Genomic DNA, 15,167 nt, shown 5'->3' on the forward strand with positions numbered 1-15,167 from the left:
GAGCATAATGCCATTGTAATAGCACTGTAACTAGTCTAAGAGTTAACTTGCTTCAAGCTAACACACTCTTTCCTTTCTGATGATCCACAGCAAGTAGGCCACTTGCCTTGAGGAGTGTAGGACCACAACTTTCCCAGGCCACAGAGGCCAGCAAGTCTGCTTGAAGCCACCTCAGCTTTTTGATTAACCTAGCATTTTTTTTTAACAAAGTGTTTTTCTTTTTTCAGGTCACAGAGATGGTTTTACTAACTTCCCTTTGTGTAGCTATAGACTTTGCCCTCCTCTGCAGAATGAACAGAATATTCTGCACATGATGGAACGAGAACAGAACCTGCTTGTACAACCCCCGGGGGCACTGAGATAACGTTGTTAGCTGGCACCATCGAGTTGGCATGCAATCAAGAAATGTTGCAGACCACTGCACTCCCTTTCCTGATTAACTACCCTAAGCCCTTTTCAAAACCCCTGGACCAGACAGAAACCTCAGAGTTGGCTCTTGGACGAGAGTCTACCTTCTCCTCAGGTGGCTGGCTTCTTGAATAAACCTCAAATTCCTTTCCAATCAAAACTGTCTCTTGAGTATTGGTCTTTCAAGTGACAAGCAGCTGAACTTGGGGTTTGGTAATATCATGCTCCGTTGGGTGGGATTCGGGGTTGTCTTTCTAGGAGTAGGGGTAGATGTATTCTCTTTTTGGGAATAGAGAGTGAACCAACTGAACCAACAGTTGATAACCAAAATGGTGATCTTTGGTAGTCAGTATGCTGTTTACCAAATGTTTCCAGTTCATTTACTTCCAGGCTACCATGGAAGGTATATGAGCTCCTGTGGAAGTTATAGGTAGCCATGGGATCTGCTATAGACACTCAGGTATGATCAGAATATGAGTTTTGCTGTATATCAATTTTGTGAGGAAATTCTGATGATCATAGAAACTTCTACTTCTTGAGGAATATGTATGTAAGCAGAAAAAAAAAATTTAATGGGTTAAGCCATTGTTATTAGGAACAATTTGTTACTGCAGCATGATATAGCACTGATTCTGACTAATACAGACTTTAACTTGCTCAGTCTCTATCCTCCTACTCTTTTCTGATTGTTTCTTTTTCTTATGTCTCCACTGCCCTGCCGTCCCTTCCCCTCCCCCACTGCTGCCTCCTCCCTCAAGCTTTAGTGCTTTTTTTTCAGTCTGTATCCCTAATCTGTGATGGGCAGGTAGTCTTTTTCAGAGTCCTTCAAGGGTTAACACCTAAGTAGCCACCAATGTCTATTCTTATGGTCAACCCTGGTAAATGCCATACTACTCAAAAAGAATTCATACTGACAATATAAATTATCTCTAATTCATCTGGAAATGACTCACATTAGCTAATAACTGACCTTCCAAGTACTGGCCATATGTTTTTGTTGTAAATACTATTAGCTGATGGGCTGTAGCCATTATCTAAATTAGCAGATATCTCAGCCTGGATGAGCAGTATGAAAATCCTTGACAGTTGGCAACATTTTTAGATTCTGTTGTCTTTAGCTACAGGGAAGGTGAACTGCAAGAGGTTCAATGGCTTGTCTATCTTTGATCTGTGTGAAATATACATTTGTCCCCAGAAATCTCTTTAGTGAAGCACATATATTACAATAAAAACAACTTGAAAATAAATGCAATTTCCCACCAGAGTTACCAAATCTTAGTTTGAGTTTTAAGTTTGTCAAGCAATGTATCAAGACACACAATTAGGCAATGGGATTTGGGGTACTTATACAGTAAAATGTGTGTAGTTTTGAGAATATATATATATATATATATGTATATATAAATATATATAGAGAGAGAGATCCATACAAATGAATAAGTAAAAGATTATCACAAATAGCAAAAAACTAAATTATAAGTTGAAATCTGTGACACATTCACAGGAAGCATATATAAGAATGTTCATTGCAATATTTTTAGGAATAGCACAAAATTGGAAATCTTTATTTATCTACGGTGAATGAATGAATGGATTGTATTATGTGCACCCAATGAAAGACTAGAATTTTAAGTGAACTAGATCTATAGACTAAATGTGGAAATATATTGGACACATAATATTATATGAAAAAAATAAATCAAATATAATTAATTTATTTATTGTTTATATATTATAAATTTATAAATCAAATTTAATATTACATTTATGTAATATTAAACATTCCAAATTATCATATATTTTTATGTGAACATATATGCATGGTCAGAGTTAAATTTGATCAAGAAGGACATATATCAACTCAAGAAAAAATTTTCTCTTAGAGGGAGAGAGGGGTATCAGGAGAAATTTAAAGGGATTTCAAATACATCTATAGTATTTTATTATTTTAAATAAGCTTTAACATAAGAAGCAGCAAAAGCAAGAAAAAAACCAGTAAAAGTCACTAAAAATTCAAAAAAATAAAAAGTCAAAACAAAACATGAAAAATGATAGATAACATGGGTTAAAATTTTATTGCATTTTGGATTTTAATATAGCTGAGTAGTTTAACCTAATTAAATTCATATTCCTTACACATATCTCCTGCTTCAATGTATGTGCCCTGATTAACTTACTGATACAGTTAGATTATTTTCGTTCAACAAGAATCTCTGTCAGATATGCTCATATATAACTTATAATAGCAGTTATAATAATAGTCACCATTTGTTAAATGATTATGGCATAACAAGTACTTTTGTAAGTTCTTTGAATACAGTATCCCATTTAATCTTTACCAAATCCCCATGAAAATGAATACTCCAAAGTGTAAAATAAACAAGTTTTAAATTACATGAGGGCCCCAGTTTATGAAGGCCAGAGCCAGCTTTCAAACTTAAGCTCACCTATCTGTCCATGATGCTTGTATATGCTCAGTATTAGGGCAATCTTCCCACTACACTATGCTTCTGGTATGATACTCAGGCTTGCTTCTTGGGAAAGCTTGATGTGGCCAAGACTGTTAGCTAAGCAGCAGAATATTAATTCCTTTTGTTTCTGAGCATGCAGGCTAGACTGTGTTGTTGTCTCTCTTGCAGTGGGTTGTCTTGTGGGTTTTCACCAGGGGATGTGAGGGGAAGTGACAGCTGTCACTTCTGCATTAAAACTTGAAGTGAATACCATGTTCTCCCTTCTCTTAGGTCTGCCAGATGCAGATGATGAAGAACTCGGGTATGGCGATGCCTTGGAAGGAAGGACCTTGATCTCCGAATCACCGTATTGAAGAAAGTCACTCAACTGGAGCTATCACGTGAGTGAAAAGTAAGAGTCTATTGTCTTTAAACCAGTTTACATGCTTGAATCTCTCACATATAGCACCTCAACCTATACCAACTTACACAGTAGAATTCATAGATCAAAGATAATATTTCCAAGGTTCTTGATAGATGATGGCAAGTTGCATTTTAAAACGATTATGTTAATTTACCTGCTCACCAGAAATGTATAAGGGACTATCTTACTTCACCTCCCAACATACAATATTTTTTAAAAACATTTTTATTATTTGATATGGTGTTATGCGTTGAATACATCTTTCCAGTATTTTGTAGAATAGTCATACCTGTGGTGTCCCGGCACTGACAGGATAGCTTAAGGCCATAAACTGAAGGGCATGTGAGCTGTTGTGCTAGTTTGGTCAGAGGAGAATGAGATTCACATGAAAGGAATTAAACTTCAGGCCAAGTGACCTGAACTTAAGAGTCTAGTGATATGAAAAATTGTGCTTTGGTGAAACTCTGTATGGAAAAGAAAAAATAAAAAGTTAACTAGTTGAAAGGATACTCCAAAGAATAGAGACTTGGGAAAGGATGTAAATACAGAGCTTTCTGGACGAGACTCCAGAACATATACGGAAGTGGGCTGCTTGATTAAAACAGCCTGACCTGAGCCAGAGGCAGAGATGGATAGGTCTGAGATTTCCAAGGACAGAGCCTTCAATGCTCTGTAGTCCACAGGTTACAGAATTGTCTGCTGGAATTACATAAGTTTGATGCCAAAGGATTTTCAGTCTAGAAAAGCCTTTCCTGAAATACAGGGGTTATAGAAGATCTTTAACTAAGCTGGGATTTAGGGGATATAGGAGTCTAGCAAGCTGTTCTAGAAGGATCTGTCTCAAAAATTCAAAAAATAAGAGGAGTATCAAGCTTGCTTATTGCTTACTGCCAACTCAAACATGGTGTTCCTTTGATGGATCGGTTAAAAGTCCATTCATTTAGTAGATACCTCCCCTGCCTACAGTTTATACAGCACACTTTTCTCACATTACTCTAAAAGCCCTGCACTTAGAGTGATTGTGTATGTATAAGATGATAAGGTACACAGTGGAGCAAGGAGTCCTGCCAAAGAGGAGAAAGTGAGGAAATTCCATAACCCAGGAGTACTGCCTTTAAAGGAGAAACCTCTGTACATTTGACTTCAATCTTGGCACACTCAGCCCAGGGGGGTTCTTCTATAGGAATTATTATTTTCATGGAATTACGATGGCAGCTAGTTTTTTCAGGTCACAAACCTGTGTTCAAGTCCACACACTGCCCCTTAATGGCTGTTTGATCTTGGGTAAGCTGAATGACCTCTCTGTGCTTCACTTTCACCAGGAAATGGGGATAATCATAATACTTCCCTCAATGTCCATGTTGATTAGGTGAGTTACATGTATAAAATTTGTAGTAGACTGAATCACGGCTCCCAAAGTTATCTGGTCCTAATTCCTGGAACCCGTCTGTGTTTCCTTCTATGCTAAAGACGGTCTTTGCAAATGTCATTAAGTCAAGGAAGATGTAGAGATGGGGAGATTATCTAGAGGTACCCTAAATGAAATTACACGTGTCCATATAAGAAGAAGGCAGAGGGAAATCTGACCACAAGAAGTTGCTAAGTTGATGCAGGCAGGGATTGAAGTGATGTGACCATAAGCCAAGGAATGCCAACAGCCACCAAAAGCTGGAAGAAGCAAGGAACACACTCTTCTCTGTTGTCTCCAGAGGCAGCATGGGCCTGTTGACGTCTTAATTTCAGCCCAGTGATACTGATACTGACCTCAGATTTCTGGCCTCTTGAATTGTGAGAAAATACATTGTGTTTTTGTTTTTATTTTTTATTTTTTTGAGTTTATTTATTTTTGACAGAGAGACAGAGAGAGCGAGCAGGGGCGGGGTAGAGAGAGAAAGACAGAATCCCAAGCAGGCTGCGTGCAAACTCATGAACTGTGAGATCATGACCTGAGCCGAAACCAAGAGTTGGACAATTAACCAGGCGAGCCGCCCAGGCGCCCCTAAACTCGTGTTGTTTTAAGTAACCTCGTTTGTGGTCATTTGTTACAGCAGCCACAGGAAACTACTACAAATACTGAGACTTGTGCTTCTAACATGCTAAGCATTATAAAACATTTGCTATTAGCATTCCAAGAAAATAGCCAGAACTGCACATGCTGAAGTACTGAGGATGAGACAGCTCAAAGACTAGTAACTATATATTCTCAAGGAGTGTGTTTGTGTTTACTTGACTACTGAAGGGATTTCCAGACAGAAGCTTATTCTGAAGAGGCAAGTAAAAAGAACCTGCTATGTGGCATCCCACCTTCCACCAGAAAACATTTTCATCAGAAGCAACGAGGGAGAAGGACTTGAGAGCCTTAGAGGGAAGCAATGGCCACATGCCACAGCCTTCTCCTTCTGCTTACTTAAGTTAAGGTCTTACTCATGGTTCGTGCCGTAAAATCACGTCGAAGGGGATGTGACACAGTTGTTAAGGCCTTAAGACAGTGGCCCTGAGCAGTATCTAGAGCTAAAACTTTGCCTCCCAAAGAATAAGAAACTCATACAGGAGCAGGTGGTCCACTAAAGTGACTGAGAACCTTTGGAGCCCGATAAGCTGACCTCCTACTGGGTCCCTACTCTGTAGTTACAAGTTACAAATCCCAAGCAGCAGCTCCACCTCTCTGGCCCTTAGCCTCCTTTGTAAACTGAGAAGCGGGGAGGAGGGTGGACAGTGAAGACGCATTTTCTCATTGGATTATCGTGCGAATTAAAGAACCACATGTAAAATGCTTAGTCTTAGACCTCGTGAGCAGTAAATATTCAATGAACGGTAACCAGAAAAGATAAGACCAAGGCACAGATTCACTCAGGAACAATGGAAGTTTACATAGACAATTGATTTAGGTGCATCTGAGGAAAAGCACAAAAAATTGTACGCAAAAGATCCCACCATGTTTTTCGGGTTAGCCCCAAATATCCTTTGCCTTACTCTCTAAAGCATGAAAGTCTGGTGGCACAATGTCTGGGGGTAGCATATTAGGACAGGAGAGGTTATTCCTGAAAAGAAAAGCAATAGGAGAATAGTCCAACTTTTCAATAAACTTAAAGTGGGGAAAAATCCTGCCAGTGAAAGTAGATTCTGGCATTAAAGCAATAATAATTATAGAAATCCTATTTTTGCCAAGTTTTAGCTCCAGAAAGGAGGTTATGAGAAATCACTTAACTTCATCATAGCCAGATTAAAATTTTTTTTAACATTTATTTATTTTTGAGAGAGAGAGAGGGTGCAAGCAGGTGAGCAGTAAAGAGAGAGGGGGAGTGAAGGGGGTGGGGGGGGGAAAAGGATCTAAAGCGGGGGCTCTGCCCTGACAGCAGAAAGCCCAGAGGGAGAGAGGGAGAACCCTAAGCAGGTCCTGCACTGTCAGCATGGAGCCTGACGCCGGCCTCGAACCCACAAACCTGTGAGATCATGACCTGAGCCAAATTCAGCAGTCAGATGCTTAACCGACTAAGCCACCCAGGCGCCCAGCCAGATTTTAAATTTTAATGGAGGTGATAGAATCGACAATACAAAGTGGCCACAGAGGCCATGTAGAAAAGCCAGACATGCATCACCCAAGTGGAAAAAGCCTGAAGCTCCTTGTCTGCTTCCACGGCAATGCTTGTGTTGAAAAGCATCCCAAGATTGTGAGCTGTGTAATGAAGTGTAAACTGAGCCAATTGCAACCTGCTGCCTTCATGAAGCAAGGCCAGAGATGAAAGGCCGAATTTGGCTAATCTCCTAATAGTTCACACCCCTTGTTCTTTTCATCCACTAGAAGCCATTCCCTCCTTCTTCCTTAAGAGCAAAATACCTGCTTCAAGTCCAAGGGTGGGCATGTGACCCGCTTGTGACCAATGATATGTCAGGAGAATTTTGCTCAGGGGTTCTGGAAAATATTTTTTTTCTTTAATAATTGCAAGGGAAGGAGAGTGCCCTTGTGGTGCCCTTGCTTTGAGCCACTGAATATAGTTGTGCGATGCTTGGAACTGTATGTAGCCCCAGTCATGAGACCATGAAAGGAAGAGTAAGAGAATTAGAGAGAGATCTGCTTTAAATGATGACCTCACTGAGCTGCCGCCACCACCTTCTTTGGGACTTCCAGTTACATTCGACATGTAACAGTTTGTCAGACATTCTGTTTCTTGAAAATAAAAGGTCAGTAGTCCCTCTTTATCTGCGACAAATGCATTCCAATACCCCCATTGGTGCTTGAAACCATGGGCATTACCGACCCAATATATACTATGTTTTACTCCTATACGTACATACCTATGATGAAGTTTAACTTCTAAATTAGGCACAGGTGTGACACAGAGATTAGCAATAACTAATAATCAAATAGAACAATTGTAACAATATGAGAGAAGTTATGTAAATGTGGTCTCTCTCCCTCTCTCTCAAAATATCATATTGTACTGCAGTCAGACTTCATCTTATGATGTGAGATGATAAAGTGCCTACCTGATAAGTTGAAGTAAGGTGAATAATTAGCTATTAACCTTCTGAGGATACATGAGAAGAAGAGTCATTTGCTTCTGGAAGGTGCTTGATTGCTGGTAACTAAAACGGCAGAAAATGAAACCACAGATAAGAGAAAACAACTGTATTTGTAATTGATAGAATCTTGACAAATAAATGCAGGCTGTCAATAATTTAGGTTTAAGGACTTTGGAGCACACAAAGACGTAAATCATAAATTCACTGGAACATCTTCAGGGAGAGGGTAGGATATAACTTCAAATTACTCAACCAGAGACTAAAAAGAATACGGAAAAAGGTAAATCAATTACATTTAGTTATTCATTGATTTGTTCATGTATTCGTTGAGTTTGTATTATTCAACAGGCACTGTGCTCCTGGGAATACTTTTCTTTTTTTTAAATGTTTCTTATTTATTTTTGAGAGAGAGAGAGAACAAGCTGGGGAGGGGCAGAGAGCGGGGAAGACAGAGAACCCCAAGCAAGTTTAGTGCTGTCAGTCCAGAGAGCCGAATGCGGGGCTCTAACTCGTAACCGTGAAATGACGAACTGAGCGGAAGTCAAGAGTCAGACGCTTAACTAACTGAGCCACCCAGGCGCCTCTAGGAATGCTTTGATGTAAGAAAGGGGTGGGGTTTGTGCTTTCATACAGTGTCTACACTTCAATAAATAAACTTATGTAAAAGAATATGGAATAGCAAGTGCCGAGGAAAAAATAAAGACAATAACATGATAAGAGTGAAAGGATAGGATTGAGGTAATCTACTGTAGGCTGATTTGAAGGATGAGAAGGAGCCCAGCATGGGAAAATCTTGCGAAACAATCTTACACGCAGAATAAGTGCAAGGCTTTGAAGCCACAAAATTCTAGAAAGTTTGATGTGGCCGGAGCCATGGAGTTTAAGGAAAGGAAGACAGGAGCTGAGAGCAGAGAAGGAGATGTATGGGATACATCGGACTCTGTAAGGCCTAGCAGACCAGGCAAAGGAAATGGATTTCCTTTCATTTTAAATCTAGTTGGAAGCTAATGAGGGGTTGTGAGCAGAGAAGTGAGATGTTCTCATTTACTTTGTTAACAGTTTACTCTGCAGCGTGAAGCATGGCCTAAGGGGCAAGAGCTTAACCAGAGAAACCCTTGGCAACCATCCAGGAGAGAGCTGATGTGCTTCCACTAGGGTGGTGGCAGCTTGTGCAAAATTGGTTGGTAGAGGAAATGGGCTTTGCTGGCAAAAGTTGGTGCTGGAGGGGTAAGTCCAGAAGGACTCACAGGTTTCTAGATTGATCACTGGGACATGACTGCACTTTCTAAGATGAGGGAGCCCTTTGAAGAAAGATGTATAGAGGATGGGAATTAAGAGTTCCATTTTGATCACAGTGTGAGAAGAGCTGGAGACACAAGGTGGAGGGGTCAAGGAGGCAGTGTGACATAGGAGTGTGAACTTCAGGGAGGAGTCAACACCGTAGATAAAACTTTGATTGTTGTAACATAGAGATGGCAATTAGGGACCAGATCATATCAATTAAGGAAAGTGTGCAGAGAGAAGAAAAGGACTCAAGACTGATGTCTACTGTGTGCTGACATTTAGAAGTCAGATAACAAGAGAACCACAAGTTAAAAAAAACAAAAAAGCCTGCTGAAAGCAGTGAGTAAAAAGGAAAAGCAGGAGAATGTAAAGTAATGGCAGTTACAACCTAAAAAGATTTCAAAAAGCAGAGTGATGAGAGCTGTGTCGCATATGCTTGAAAAGTGTAGTAAGTTCAGAATGCAGACATGGTCCTCAGCCATAGACATAGTCACAAGACTGGCAAGAAGGAGATCATTGATGATCTTGACAAGAACAGTTTGAGCAGAACAAGTTTACAATTTGGCTTTTTCCTTTCCAGTCCAGGAGTCCCTTTGTTGAGAAATGAACCAGATTCCACATGAGACAGAGGCTTCCTTATGAGATACATGGTGGTTCTGAAATACAAAAGAGAATGAATTATAAACACCTTTCTATCCTTCAAAGATGTTCATGGGGCAATGAGTGTTTTAAAATAGATATGTGACTCCCAAAGTATGTTCTTTGAAAAGAGACTAAGAAAAGACAGAGTTAGGAATACCAGGCCAAAATTATGACTGCCTTTAATGTAATAATATATATCTAAATTGTACCAAGAAATAAGGATAATAGATATTGATGAATAAATAGTAAGTAAAATTATATATAATGAAAAAGAAAATAGACTCACTTATTTTCTTATTCCAAAGTTATTACTCTACCTGGATGTTTACCCAATTTCTCTGCCTTTCATTCTCAATAGAACAAGGACCTCTGTTCCTATAAGAAGCATGAACACCGCCCCCCCCCCCCCTTTCTGTGCTCTGGATTCTTTCCTTTTCAAGGACTGTGCTCCTTTAGTTATCCTCTCTTCTACTGTATTATTAATGTTCCCTTTTCTCCTGGTTAATTCTCACCACTGTATAATGCTAATCTAATATTCCTGGCATTTCCTGTCTTTGAAGAAATTCTTCTAAACTCGTGAACCTCTCAATCTAATGAATTGGTCCACTCATTTCTCATTACCAATTTTCTCTTTGAACTCAGTAAAACCAGGTCTTATCCCCTATGTTCCACTGGAACTGCCTTTGTCAAAATCACCAAGAGACTTTATGTCCCCTTATTTTTTCTGCTCATTTTCAGCATGTTTAATGTCTCAGCAGTCTTTGACAAAGTTGGCCATCCTATCTGTTTATGTCTCCAGACATTGCCCAATATGCCCCCAGGGAAGAAGCACCCCTGGCTGAGAATACCTGGTCCAGAACAATCAGCCCTCACCTCTTGCCTGGATGACTGTAGTTGCCAACCAAACAGGGCTCCTTGCTTCTACTTTTGACACTCACATTCAAGTTCCCACATACTACTAAGATGAGGTATTTTGTTTTGTTTTTTTTAATCATAAATCATTTCATGTCATATCCCTGATTAAAACATTTTACTCAAATGAAACCAAATTCTTGGGGTGCCTGAGTGGCTGAGTCAGGTAAGCTGAAGACTCTTGATTTCAGCTCAGGTCATGATCTTGTGATTTGTGACATCGAGCCCCACGTTGGGCTCCACGCCGACAGTACATGGACCCTCCTTCAGATTCTCTCTCTGCTTCTCTCTCTCTGCCCCTCCCCAGCTCGTGTTTGCTGTCTGTCAAAATAAATAAAAAGACATAAAAAATTTTTTAAACATCCATATTCCTTATGTGGTTATAGCCATTCATCATATACCTTATCTCATAAGGTTCACTGTGTTCCAACCACACCATTCCTCAAACATAGTGGGCTTGTCACACGTTAAGAGCCCTTGTACTTGTTCTTCCCTCTGGAAAACTTTTTCCTACCACTCAGAAAACAGCTTAAATGTTGCCTTCTAAAAAAGCAGATCACAGACTATTTATTTAAAGTACCCTGCATCCGGGGCACCTGGGTGGCTCAGTCGGTTGAGCATCTGACTTCGGCTCAGGTCACGATCTCGCAGTTCGTGAGTCCGAGCCCCGCGTCGGGCTCTGTGCTGACAGCTTAGAGCCTGGAGCCTGCTTCAGATTCTGTGTCTCCTTCTCTCTCTGCCCCTCTCCTAATCATGCTCTGTTTCTCTCTGTCTCAAAAATAAATAAAACATTAAAAAAAAAAAATAAAATACCCTGCATCCTACCACTGCCAAGGGACAGAAAGTATCTTGGTGATTTTGACAAGGGCAGTTCTAGGGGAATATAAGGGATAAGGACCAGGTTTTATTGCATTTAATGCAGTTTCTTTGTTTTTGCTAACTAGGGTTATTTCGTTCATTTGTTTGTTTATGTGTTTATAGTCTACCTACCCCAGTAGACTGTCAGCTCCATAACAGCAAGGAGCTCTGTAGAATGTTATCTTTCTTGTTCACTACAGAATCCTAAGTATATAATATTCATTGATTGACTAGATGGAAAATGCAAGCAATTCAATTTTATATTAATATGAGTTTGAATAACATTATGAGAGATAGTCATAGCTGGATGTGCCAGCAATCAACTTAAGATCTTTGATGATGTTATAATGAAATAATAAATCCTGGCCATAATTTTCTGCTAGATATCTCTAGTGGATGATCTTAAGGTTTCTCCTCTGGTTTTTAAATTTACCTGGTAGCTCTTCATGTCATTTGATTGTACCACATTGCCTCTATATATGAAATGACATCTTGACACTTGTCCTTTCCGTTGCAGAAAATTGTCAGAACCTTCCGTGGAGAAGGGTGTAAAAACTGTCTGATACTTGACATTCTTTGCTTTCCTTATCACAAGGTTTTCAGAAAATACCAGTGGGGTCAGATAATCTTGTTTGGAGCCTTCTAAGAAATCCAGTGATCCTCTACTAATAGCTGTACCAGGATTAATTTACAATGTAGACAAAGCATTCACCCAAATACTAATATCTTTGATTGAGCATCCCTCTGATTTCTCAGTACAGTGAGCTTAAAGATACATTCATTGTAACAACCCTTCATCATACTTGTGGAAAGCCTACTGTGTGACAGGCAGTGTTCTAGGGCTTGCCATACAGCACGGAACAATAGAAACAAGTTTCTGTTCTCACAATACATACAACTGGGGATAAGTGCTAAGAATAAGAGAAGTGAAGCAGGAAATGGGTGCTTACTTACTTATTTACTGTAATCACAGTAAGTGATCTATCTTATGTCAGAAAGAAAGGGCGGACCTCCTTGATTTGAGGTACATATTTAAACATAGACCTAAATTCAGTGAGGCAGCAGGAACGCATAGAGATCCATTTAAAACCCAGATAGAATGTGGCTACCTGGGAGAAGAAGAGTTCTCAGGCAGAAAGAATGGCAAGCACAAAGGATGTGGAATGACAATGGGTCAGGGGCTGGAATGAGAGTGAATGGCAGAAATTAGGATCAGAGAAATAAGACATTGGGTTGTACTTTTTATTTTAAATTATTATAAGGTAAAAGTTTACATATGGTAAAATGGGCATGCAGATCCTAATTATACAAGCAAAAAATAGAATATTTCCACCAACACAGAAAATCTTGTGACCCCCTTCCAATCCTTGCAATCTCTCCATAGGCTACCATTGTTCTGATTTCTAATCTCTGGAAACCAGATATTAGTTTTATTGTTTTTGGAACTTCATTTGAATGGAATCACACACAATATATACTCTTTTGTGTCTGGCTTCAGACACAGTCTGTGTTTGCTTTTGTGGTTGTTTTTTCAGATTGACTTATGTTGTTCTGTGTATCAGATATTCATTCTTTTTTATTTCTTGTGGTATTCTACTGTGGGAATGTATCACCAACAGTTTATCAAACCTCACTGGAATTTGGGTTATTTCTGGTTTCTGGGTATCATAAGTGGAGCTTCCATAAATATTTGTGTATAAGTGTTTGTGGACATAGGTTTTCATGTCTCTTGCATAAATACTTTGGATTGAGATTTGTGGATGAAGAATAGATGTATGTTTAACTATGTAAATAGCTACAATATCAATTTTTCCAAAATGGGTTTTGCCATTTTACATACCTACTGCAATGTATAAAAATTCTAGTTCTGTATTGTTCTTATTGTCTTTTTAATTTTATCTATTTTAGTGTATGTTAGGTACTATTTTTATGTTGATTAAATTTGGATTTTCCTGACAACTAGTGACATTAAGCACTTTCTCATGTCCTTGTTGGATATTTGTTCATCTATTTCTTTTTTTTAATGTTTATTTATTTTTGAGACAGAGAGAGAAACAGAGAGAGAGAGAGAGAGAGAGAGAGAGAATGAATGAGGGAGGAACAGAGAGAGAGGGAGACAAAGAATTTGAAGCAGGCTCCAGGCTCTGAGCTGTCAGCACAAAGACCAATGTGGGGCTTGAACCCACGAACCATGAGATCATGACCTGAGCTGAAGTCAGATGCTTAACTGATTCAGTCACCCAAGGAACCCCAATTGTTCATCTATTTCTGTCAAGTGCTTGTTCAAGTCTTTCCTCCCACTTTAATTGGGTTGTCTTTTTTTCTTAATGTTTATTTATTTATTTTGACAGAGAGGCAGAGAGGGAGAGAGAAAATCCTAAGCAGACTCCACACTGTCAGTGCAGAGCCTGATGAGTGGCTCAATCTCATAAACCATGAGATTATGACCTGAGACAAAATTAAGGGTTGAGGCTTAACCAACTGAGCCACCCAGGCACCCCAACTGGGTCATCTTTTCATCACTCATTAGAAAGAGTCCTTTTTGGGCTGCTGGGTGGTTAGTAGGTTAAATGTCTGACTTCAGCTCAGGTCATGATCTCAGGGTTTGTTAGTTCAAGCCCTGTGTTGGGCTCTGTGTTGACAGCTCAGAGCCTGGAGCCTGCTTCGGATTCTGTGTCTCCCTCTTTCTCTGTCCCTCCCCTGCTCATACTCTGTCTCTCTCTGTCTCAAAAATAAATAAAAACATTAAAAAAAAGAGTCCTTTTTGTATTCTGGCTATCCACTTGCTGGTACAGTGTCTCTTCTATAGTGGATCCTCTTGAGTGAGCATTACCATGCGACATGAAAATTGTCACACTTGGTGCTCCTTCCCATATAAACATTTTCATGTCACCATCCCATATCTCCTTGTTGTGGGCCCCTAAAACTTCTCAGAGGTTCTCTCTCTTCTGGAGTTCTTGTGTCTTACCAAGGACTTCCACAAATAGTTACTTTTTGTTCATCTTGTCCAATTAACAGGATGATACAATATAGTGGACAAATGTGATGTTCTGCCCGTTTGTCTCTGTATTATGACAGAGGGAAAAACAGTTAACATAGCTTTGGGTTGAAAAGGTACATGTATGGCTCATGTAGGAGCTACCCTATATGCACTGTGTTCAGTCTATCTCTCCAAAGCTTTACCATGGTGTTAAAACTTATATGCTGGTAGAGTGTTTCTTAACTGATAACATTTTTGCTCTACATCTTTGATCACATGTCCTCGTAATCCAGTGTTACAGAGAATCTCTCAGCTCTTCCTTTGGATTCTCTTATTGCTTTGGGATATGGTCCCTTTCCTTCCTTATTAGGCCCAGTATATCTGTGGCCTAGTTTTGCTGTTACTTAAGGCTATGTTATGGGCCTAAGTACCAGGAGAAAAGATGGGAGGGAAATCCTGGTGGGAGTTCACATCTTGTTAAGGAAAAGCCTCTGCACTGTCTTCAAAAAAAATAAAAAATAAAAAAAAAATGGAGGAATGTGTCATTAAGGAATCTGAGGACTCATGATTTTGGGCATCATCAACCCTATCCCATGTGTCATGGTCCAGTTTCCAACGAGGGCTCTGGCTTTGGCATAGAAAATATGTACTGTTTAATAAGAGTTTAACCTTCTTTAGAGCTCTG

The sequence above is a fragment of the Acinonyx jubatus genome, chromosome A1 (assembly GCF_027475565.1).
Source record: "Acinonyx jubatus isolate Ajub_Pintada_27869175 chromosome A1, VMU_Ajub_asm_v1.0, whole genome shotgun sequence".
NCBI classification, from domain to species: Eukaryota; Metazoa; Chordata; class Mammalia; order Carnivora; family Felidae; genus Acinonyx; species Acinonyx jubatus.